The following is a 12,113-nucleotide window of genomic DNA, read 5'->3' as shown; positions in this document are numbered from 1 at the left end:
TAATTAAAATTGTTAAATATCCATGATTGGTGTGTTTGAGGTGGTATATTATCTTTCCAGGCTGTGTACATACAAGAAGCTTATAGTAGTGAATAATAAACATTAAATATTTTAAAAAATAATTAGCCCTAAAATAATAAAGAAGAAGATTGGACAGAGAGACAAAACACATGCAGAGACAGACCAGACCACATTGGATTCTAGTTAGGTGCTTGCCAGCCCAACTTCTTTTGGGAGTGGGGGACCTATTGGCATATTTTGAAGCTATCTAAAACATCTGCAAATGGTCGGTGATATTATTTATTTATTTTTCAAATAAGCCAATTTTATTGAAAAATCAATGTTTAAAGAAAAAATATCATTTAAATTATTATTATTTTTTTAATAAAAGAGGTTAACATGACCCCGCAAACATGAACTTGTGACATTTCATCTCCCAATAGATCTTAGAAACAATCTTATCATTTGAATTATTTCTCTTAAGATTTCTTAAAAATCACTCTTTGTCATTTAAATTATTTTGAACTTGTTTTCATAATTTTTATAATTTATTTTTTATTATTTAAAAATTATTTATGAGTGTTATTTTTGGTTAAATAATATATATATACTAAATTACAAAGAAATCGCCGACGGAATCTTTTCTCTTCAATTATGCACGATTTACTGGGGTTGTCTCGTCTTCCTTTCTTGGGGGTGAATCGATGAGTTGATAGATTATTTTAATTAATAAATTGAGTAATGTGATTAATGAGAGAGTGAATGAGATAATGTTTGATTATAGACGATCAAGTTGGATGAAGAATAGACAAAAGCCATTAATGACGTTTTGTCTGAAATTTGATCAACTTGATCGATCAACCGACCTAAGGAGACTATAAATATCTCCCCTTAGGCAAATCAAAGTAAGGACCAAAATCCCAAGCCCCTCAATCCACTCCATACAAAATCCTCCATTAAAATTTTCTAACTTTTTTTGACAATTTCAAAATTTGTATAAGACTTGATTCTAAGTAATCACAAGGTTGCTAAAAGAGTTTATGAGTGGTCTCGAACTCACTGTAAACTTCAAATCATGTTGTAATTCAACTTATGTGTTAAAATTGAAATTTTTATATTTCAGTTTGACTAATTTTTATTGGGAATTAAAGGAGAACTAGTATAACACCCCGGAATCATGATCCTCCACTTAATTCAAAGCGCTTCCAGATGGAATCGAACCCATGATCTTTTGGTCTCTTAAGCCGACACTTACCACTGGACTACCTTGGTGGGATAAAATGTGACAACGAATTAAGCATGTAGCCCGCAAACACACTTAACAATATAATTAGACGCATAATTTGTTGTCTGACGGACTCTATCCACATCTTATTGTCGCTAGACTAAAAGAGAGATTTAAAATATGGTCATAAGGGGGTTAAACACAACCTGCAAACATACTTAATATACTACTTGTTTGTTTAATTTCTTGATTGAAAAACGATCTTGAGATCATTTACAAGTTTTCTGTCGAAACTAATTTGAATCAATTGATCCAAATCAAAAGTACTCAAATTTGATTTTGAAAATTTTCAAAATCGGGTTTCTATTCTTGAGTTTTACTGACCCAAAAACCTTACCAACACATTTTTAAAAATGTTAAGAATATATCTAGACCAATTCCAGACAATCCCGATCATGTTTGATCAAAAACTAATTTTTTTATAAAAACAATATTTTTAGTTCTTTTTTTAATTAAAAGAGAAATAATATGATACCTCACAGTCATGGTCCCTCGCTTAAACTCAAAGCGCTTTCAAATTGAATTCGTGACATTTTGATCACTTAAGCTGACTCTTACAATTGAGCTTCTTTGATGAATTGGTTAAAATGAATAGCTATGGTTCATGTTTTGTTTCATTTGATCCTATGAGGTATAAGGATGCTATTGGCAAGCTTCTTACACTTTATTAAACTCTAAAAATCAGAACCCTAATTTTTGTTTGAAAACTGTTCGATTCGAATGTGACATCATCCTAATTGAATGATGCATTAGAATGATATTATAAACAATCATTGAGGTCAGACGAAGCTCCCCATGCCTTTGATCGAAGCATAAAGGACCTAGTGAAAATCATAAAACCTATAGTTTGATGTTTTTGACATCCGACTAAGGGTTCGACATGGGTTCGATTTCTGACAGAGAAAATTGAACTCTTCCCTACACCCGATCGATGATTTTATAGCCTGGGCTTGATTTTCGACCAAGAAAACAAGTTCGATATGGTTTTCGACCGAGAAATCTTTTCCCCGACCAAGAACTCCCTAACATCCGACCGAGGAATTCTAGCCTTGACTGAGGAATTCTAGTACCCAACCAAGGATCCTCCACACCCGACCGACCGAAGGCACCCGTATCCGACTAGGGAGTCTTAGCCTCGACCGAGGACCTCTCGCACCCGACCGTGGGTCTAACACCTACGACTGAGGGGTTTTAGCCCGCGACCGAGAGGACCAGTCCTAAGGTTCGTTTGATTGAAATTTTTTAATTTTGATTTTTTTTAAAAAAAAATTAGAAACACCAAACCATTTTCTAAAAATATGAAGAAAACAAATAAAAAACAATTTCAAAATATTTTTAGAATATTTTCATAAAAATATTTTGATAAATGCTAGTTTGGATTTATTTCTTAATGCCTTAAACGGATATTTTTCAAGTACCCTTCTCGATAATCGTCAACATCAATCTCAGGTATCAACATTTAAATATTATTATACAATTTTAAATGCAAGAAAAAAATATGCATATTTAGGATTTGAAGAATAATTGGTTAAATAAAACGTAATAAAACTAAATTTTCAAAAGTTAAGAGTTTTATATAGTAGACATCGTTTTTTAACGGGTACAATGAATATCGTGTGAAAGCCTTTCTTAGGTATCACCAAACACCAAACTTAAATGAATTTCGGGTCAAATATAAACACAAAACATTTCATTATTTTAAAAATCAATTCACGACTTTTTTTATTAAATAAATAATCTTTTAAATTAATAATTTTTAATTAATTTAAAATAAAATTTTCTTTTAATTCAATTATAATTTGATTATTTTAAATTTTATAGATTATTTAAATTTGATCATAAAAGTTAATTATTGTTATAATTAATTTTTAAAATGTTAAATATATTTTTATAAATCTTTTAAAATAATATTTTATTAAAAAGTTTATTTACACGCAGACCGATATTAAAATTTCTTGAATTCAAGTTTTTCCGAAAAAAATAATTTTCTGAGCTGTTATATATTAACCTTTTAATTCATAAATTAATTCATAAATTAAGCGATTTAATTATTGAAATTTTGTATAATGCCAAAGTTTTAATTTAGAAAGCATACAATTTGAAGCGGAAAATATTAAATTAATATTTGGATTAAACTTAAAAAATTATATCTATTTAAAAAAAATAGATTTTATAATTCAAAATCAACTTCAACTCTATTTATTTTTAAATTTGTTCATATTGGTTTTAAACTTTAAAATAAAAAATTATGTAATGTAAATAATAAATTTAAAAAAAATGGAAATGATTCATTGTATTTAAAATGATAAAAATAGTAAATAATATGTCCAAATTAATCTTTAAAAAAATAAAATCTATATTTTAATGAATTTTATTGTATGAACAAAATAATATATATATATATATAATTTATGTTTTTATTTTTGAACCTCTCAAGGAGACTGAGGATATTAACCTCTTGTTATCGTTAGGCTAAAAAGGAAGATTAATTTATAATGTTTTGGGAAAAAAATAGAAACAACGGATTAAACATGTAGCCCGTAAACACATTTAATCAAACATATAACGGGCTCAAACTCAGAACATTGGAGTGAAAATATTTACCTTTTATTACCGCTATGCTAGAAATTGAGATAATTTATGATGTTAATCTAACTCGCATAATGATTTATAAAATTATTATCAAATAGATTATCTATTAAATTTAGAAAATAGTTCAACAAATATTATATCCATTATGTATAAATATTTTTCATTATATTGAAATTAATTGGATAAAATTACAAAACCAACTATGATTTTCTACCGTGTTTCCAAAAAGAAAAACATATAGTTACATGTTAAATTAAAAAAAATAATAATAATAAGTTATATTCTTTTATATTAAAAAAGGTCAACTAGTATGAGTCAACGAAGAAATTGAGAAGCGGAAATGAAGGAGGATTAGAGCATGTTACCATGATTGTAAAGGCCTCCTTAAAGTGGGGCCCCTTCACATAATAGCACATGTTTGTTTCTTTGTTGTCAATAACTTTTTTTTTTCTTTTTTATTTATGTATGTATTGGTCAGAATTAGTTAATAGGGAGGTAAACGAGTCGAACAGTACCTACCTCAGGCTCGACTCACTTTTGTCGGACACATAAGTAGTTCACGGAGCTTTTGAGTATCGTTTAACATATAAAGCTCGAACATTTTTATAATCGAGAGCTGAACTCATTTATAATCTTATATAATAATATAAATAATAATTTAGTTTTAACTTAAAACAATTATATATACATTTTTTTTATTTTCAATATAAATATTTAATTATTAACTATATATATATATATATAATTAAATACAAGCAAAAATAAATAATGATTTAATACAATGTTTTACAAGTTAAATTTAAACGAGTTTATAAACGAACACCGCAAACCCATAAACAAGCTAACGAGACGAATGTCTAAAAGTTCAAGCTCGACTTGTTTAAATTTTTGAGTTTTGTAAACGAGCTAGAACGAACTTTTTATCGAGCCGAATCTGAATAGCTCACTAGTAGTTCTGTTCATTTACATCCTTAACTAGGATAAATAAATTATTATACAAATAAACTGATTTCAAACTGGTTTTAACCATTTTTACAAATAATGAGAGAAAAAAATACTATCATAGTTCATATGAAATAAATTTGCATAACAAATAAATATTTTATTTTGATTCTCACTAAAAACAAATATGTCAAACATATATGAAAACAATTGACTAATAAATTAGATAAATAAACTAAATCAAACCATATTTACAAATAGATAAGTGAGAAGAGAGGTGAATAATATAAAATAAAAAATAAACAAATAATTTGTCAACTTTTGTAGTGGATTAAAAATTTTAAAAATTTATCTCGTATTAAATTTCAATTTCAATTGATGAGTCATGGTAAACTTTCTTGTGATATTATTTTTGTTATTATATTTATACAATTTTATTTAACAATATATGAATATATGAAATAGTAATTATAGAGAAGGGAAATTTAATGTCAATAATATTATGACAACATTTGAATATATTTAAAATCTAAATGGATAGAGAAATTTTATTTTATTTTTCAATTTCACTTTAATGTTGTTACATCATTTTTATAGACACTTATTTCTTACCCCCAATTTTATAGTTTATGTTTTTAATAAATCCAAGCCTATACAAGTTTCACGAATTCATTCACGGCTTATTGCACGATTTATTTTAAAGACGATTATTTTTAGAATAATTGAGTTTCGAAAATAATTGATTTTGGATTCTTAATAAGTTAAAGATAGTAATTTGTTTATATTCACCTTTAGTTTTTGTCTTTATATAATAAGATTGATTTTGGTTGTTCTATTATATAATATGATTGTATGTATGATTATTAGCTAATTAGGTCTTTATGTATGATTTATATAAACATTAATAATATATTTAACATGTAAATAAAATAAAACATAACTAAAAAAATAAAGAGTTTAATGTAAATAAGAGATTAAAAAAAACTGTTTTCTTTGGACAGTTTTATTACCATTATTATATTATTATTATTTGAATAATGAGATTTAATATGTTTAATTATATGTTAAGTCATTTGAATTTAATAACTCTAAATAAAACTAAATTAAAAAAAAAACCATATTTTTTTTTACAGTTTTATTTTGTTTATTATTTTTTTTGAATAATTAAATCATAATATAATTAAAGATATTTAATTATATGGTAATAAACTTTTATAAGACTTTTGAAGAACCTAAATAAAAAACAAGAAAAAAAATCATTTATTTTATTTTTACAGTTATTTTCTTTTATTTTTTTTATTTTTTATTTTAATTTATTTTTTTATTTTTTTTGAATAATTAGATTGTTGAATTATATATTAATAAACTTTTATAAAACTTTAAGGGCCATTTGAATTTGAAAACCTTGTGTAAAAAATAATAAATAAAAATTGTTTTCTTTGTTATTTTTTTAGTTTTCTTTTGTCTTTTCTTTATTTTATTTTTTTTATTTTTATTTCTTTATCTTATGCAAACCTTTTAAATATTTAAAATGAAAAAATTCTAAAATGTAAAGTGTAAGAAATTAAAAAAAGGTCAAAATTAATTAGTAGAGACCTTAGGGGCGTTGTGGACATAGCGTCTAAAAAACCCTTTCCCACACGTAACCAAACGTCGAACTCACATCTCTTAATTTCCTAATTTTTGAAATTAGGTGGCGACTCTCTAGTCGTGAGGTTAATTAATATTGAAAAAAGTTAAAATAGGCCTATGACATACTTCTTATTAAAAAACTCACAATCTCTCATAGATTCGACGGGACGGTAAGATATGGAATTGTCTACAAAGCCTCGTTTTTAAAACTTCAATTTTTCAACATTAAAATTAATTCCCCTCACGTTTTCAAAAAATACTTTTTTTATTAATTTTAATGTTGAAAATTTTAAATTTTAAAAATAAGGTTTTATAGTCAACTCCATATCTTATCTTCCCGTTGAATCTGGGAGAGATTGAGAGTTTTTTAATGGTAAATATGTTATATGCCTATTTTAACTTTTTTTCAATATTATTTAAACTAGAGAGTCGCCACTTGATTTCAAAAATTAGGAAATTAATATGTCCCATCTACTAATTAATTTTGGCCATTTTTTTTAAATTTCTTACGCTTTATATTTTAGAATTTTTTTCATTTTAAATATTTAAAATGTTTGCATGAGATAAAAAAGTAAAATAAAAAAATAAAATAAAGAAAGATAAAAGAAAACTGTACAAATAAAACAATTTTTTTTATTTTCTATTTTTTACTTAGAGTTTTTCAAATTCAAATGGTCCATTGGAGCTCTATAAAAATTTATTAATATATAATTAAATCTAATTATTCAAACAAATAATAAAAAATAAAAAATTAAAATAAAAGAAAAGAAAACTGTAAAAAGAAAACAGATATTTTTTCCTTATTTTTTTATTTTATTTTTTATATAGTTTTTTCTTATTTTTTTATTTTATTTTTTATATAGGATTCTTCAAATTAAATGATCCTTGAAATTTTATAAAAGTTTATTACCATATAATTAAACATGATATAATTATTCTAATAAATAAAAAATAAAAATAAAATAAAACTGTGCAAAAAAAACATGTTTTTTTTAGTTTATTTTTTTTCATAGTTGATTTAACATCTAATTATTCAAATAATAATAATATAATAATAATAATAAAACTGTACAAAAAAAAGTTAGTTTTTATTTTTATTTTTATTTTTTAACCTCTTATTTATATTAAACTTCTTTAAGTTATGTTTTATTTTATTTACATGTTAAATATGTTATTAAAAGTTAATTAAAGACCTAATTAGTTAATAATTATACATACAATCATATTATATAATAGAAAAACCAAAATCAATCTTATTATATAAAGACAAAAACTAAAGGTCAAGTCAAGAAGCTTACCAATATGGTTGCTTTCTTGACTTAAGTGGATGAACTCTTTTATTTTCAAAAGGGCAGCCTAAGTGCACTTGAATATTAAAATGTGGGGTTTTGAAAATAGAGAGAGGTGAAGGAGCTTTGCTAAGGTGTTAAGAGGAGTATTTATAGGCAAAGCTAAGAAATCCTAGAGCCAAAAGCCCATTTAGCACTTGACCGTTATAATGAGATTTTATTTTTAAACATATACAAATGTTTAAAAAAATTGATCAATCTCCAATTGACATGTCACTAAATATGTTAATTAATATCCAATAGGATTTAAGCTTTTAATAATAATGATATAATACTTGGTCATTTTAATTTTTAATTAAAAAATTGACCAAGCTTCATGCTTCTCTTCAACACACTGCTTCTCTTTAATACACGGCTTTTGGCAACTTCTTTCTTTATTTTAGCAACTTCTTTATTCTTTTTTTCACCTAGAGTTAGGGACGGACCCATGATTTTGAACTGGGCTTGAAAAAAAAATTTAGGGTGGGCTTAAAATAATAACGAAATTCTTTTGAAAAAAACAAGTATATAAAAGTAAAATTTTACCATTTATTTAATAATTAGATAAAAAAAACAACGAATTATATTAATTTTTTTTAAATAGATTAAGGGTAATGTCATATTTCTACCGTAAAAAAAAAAAAAAAAAAAAAATTGGGGTGGGCTTGAGCCCACCCGAGCCTAGAGTGCTTCTCACGATTGTGTAGACACAGTTATCTTTTTATTTTTGCACGTTATCCCCTTTACACACCCCTCCATCCTACAAAAAAAAGATTTTGTTAAAAACAAAAATAAATAATTTTATTTTTAATTATTTATATTTCTAAGGAACAATTCTAATTAAATAAATAAAATACTAACTAACTTATTCAATTATTCAAGAAATAAAATCTAATCTAACTAATTTAACAAACTAATCTAACAAACTAATCTAACAACTTATCTAAAACAAAATATGCCTAACGAAATTTTATAAAAACGTTAATATATATTTTGTAAAATAATTTTTTTTATTTTCATTTTTTTTTATAAATAACCAAGGTAATTAATTAAATAAAACCTTGAATATTCTAAGTATAATAACTTCTCTAAGTGTTGTAACATAGACAATTTACTACCTTAACTTTATTAAGAATCCAAAAAATCAACTATTTTAAAAAAAACTCAAGTGTTTTAAAAAATAATTAGTTTTTTTAAAATAAATCGTGCAATAAGCCCGTGAATAAATTCGAGAAATCTGTATAGGCTCGGATTTATTAAAAACATAAACTATAAAATTTGGGGAGTGAAAATGAGTGTCTACAATTTTTAACAACATTCATAATACTAAACTAGAATGAATCTCGTGCATTTGCACAAATAAGAATATACTTAAAATATTATTTGTATATAAATATTTTAGATAAAATTAAAGTTATTCAATCTAATTAATTTAAAATTGGTTTTAGTTTGTAAAATTAAGTTTAATCTTAAACTTATTGTTAAAATATATTTTATCACATCGGCACCCCACTTAACCCTTCAATGCAACCCACTTAACCCCTCAATTGACTATCATTTTATGACTCACATTTTTTCATATGTCTTTTTTATCCCATCGGGGAACCACTCACCAATCTTAGTCGACCTCAATTGATGACATTTCTTATCTTTCGTCAAACTCAACCGTCAATCTTAATTCCGACCTCACACTCGACAAACCACTCACCACCCACATGACCTTCATCTCGTGACCTTACACTTTCAAATGCTCGTCAAACCAACAACTAATTCCGACACCACACTCGACAAACAACTCACCACCCGACCTCTATCTCGTGACCTCACACTTTCAAATGCTCGCAAAACCAAACATTAATTTCGACTTCACACTCGACAAACCACCCACCTCCTGACCTCACACTTTCAAATGCTCGTCAAACCAACAATTAATTCTGACCTCACACTCGACAAACCACCCACCACTCGACCTCCATCTCATGATCTTATACTTTGAAATGCTCGCCAAACCAATCACTAATTTTAACCAATACTCAATAAATCACCCAACACCCGACCTTCATCTCATGACCTTACATTTTCAAATGCTCGCCAATCAAAAACTAATTCTGACCTCACACTCGACAAACCACCCACCACCCAACCTCCATCTTGTGACCTCACACTTTCAAATGCTCGTCAAACCAATAATTAATTATGACCTCACACTCGACAAACCACCCACCACCAGATCTCCATCTAGTGACCTCACACTTTCAAATGCTCGCCAAATCAACTAATAATTCCGACCTCACACTCGACAAACCACCACCACCCGACCTTCATATCGTGACCTCACACTTTTAAATGCTCGCCAAACCAACCAATAATTCCGCCCTCACACTTGACAAACCACCCACCATCCAACCTCCATCTCGTGACCTCACACTTTCAAATGATCGTCAAATCAACAACTAATTCTGACCTCACACTCGATAAACCACCCACCACCCGACCTCCATCTCGTGACCTCACACTTTCAAATTCTTGCCAAACCAATAATTAATTATAACCTCACACTCGACAAACCACCCACCACCCACATGACCTTCATCTCGTGACCTCACACTTTCAAATGCTCGTCAAACCAACTACTAATTCCGACCCCACACTCGATAAACAACCCACCACCCGACCTCTATCTCGTGACCTCACACTTTCAAATACTCGTCAAACCAACTATTAATTTCGACTTCACACTCGACAAACCACCCACCACCCACCTAACCTCCATCTCTTGACCTCACACTTTCAAATGCTCGTCAAACCAACAACTAATTCTGACCTCACACTCGACAAACCACCCACCACACGACCTCCATCTCATGATCTTACACTTTCAAATGCTCGCCAAACTAACCACTAATTCCGACCAATACTCAATAAATCACCCAACACCCGACCTTCATCTCATGACCTTACACTTTCAAATGCTCGCCAAACCAACAATTAATTCTGACCTCACACTAGACAAACCACCCACCACCCGACCTCCATCTTTTGACCTCACACTTTTAAATGCTCGCCAAACCAATAATTAATTCTGACCTCACACTCGACAAACCACCCACCACCCGATCTCCATCTAGTGACCTCACACTTTCAAATGCTCGCCAAACCAACTAATAATTCCGACCTCACACTCGACAAACCACCACTACCTGACCTTCATCTCGTGACCTCACACTTTCAAATGCTCGCCAAACCAACCAATAATTCCGACCTCACACTCGACAAACCACCCACCATCCAACCTCCATCTCGTGACCTCACACTTTCAAATGCTCGTCAAATCAACAACTAATTCTGACCACACACTCGATAAACCACCCACCACCCGACCTCCATCTCGTGACCTCACACTTTCAAATTTTTGCCAAACCAATAATTAATTATGACCTCACACTCGACAAACCACCCACCAACTAATCTCCATCTCGTGACCTCACACTTCAAATGCTCGCCAAAACAACCAATAATTCTAACCTCACACTCGACAAACCACCACCACCCGACCTCCATCTCGTGATCTCACACTTTCAAATGATCGCCAAAGCAACCATTAATTCCGACCTCACACTCGACAAACCACCCACCACCCGACCTCCATCTCGTGACCTCACACTTTCAAATGCTCGTCAAACCAACAATTAATTCTGACATCACACTCGACAAACCACCCACCACCTGACCTTCATCTCGTGACTTCACACTTTCAAATGCTCTCCAAACCAACCAATAAGACTTTACACTCGAAAAACCACCCACCACTCGACCTCCATCTCGTGACCTCATACTTTCAAATGCTCGCCAAACCAACCACTAATTCCTACCTCCATCTTGTGACATCACACATTCAAATGCTCGTCAAACCAACAACTAATTTTGACCTCACATTCGACAAACCACTCACCACCCGGCCTCCATCTCGTGACCTCACACTTTCAAATTTTTGTTAAACCAACTAGTAATTTTGACCTCACACTCGATAAACTACCCACTACTCGACCTTAATCTTGTGACCTCACATTTTAAAATACTCGTCAAACCAACCACTAATTCCGACCTCACACTTTCAGATGCCTCATATTCTTTATTTTGACATCATATTCGATAAAACACTCATCACCCGACCTCCATTTAGTAACCTCACACTTTTAAATGATTGTTAAACCAACTAGTAATTTGGACCTCACACTCGATAAACAACCCACTACTCGACCTTCATCTTGTGACCTCACACTTTTAAATACTTGTCAAATCAATCACTAATTTTGGCCTCACACTTTCAGATG

The sequence above is a fragment of the Impatiens glandulifera genome, chromosome 1 (genome assembly GCF_907164915.1).
Source record: "Impatiens glandulifera chromosome 1, dImpGla2.1, whole genome shotgun sequence".
NCBI classification, from domain to species: domain Eukaryota; kingdom Viridiplantae; phylum Streptophyta; class Magnoliopsida; order Ericales; family Balsaminaceae; genus Impatiens; species Impatiens glandulifera.
Note: the sequence above shows the minus strand (reverse complement) of the source record.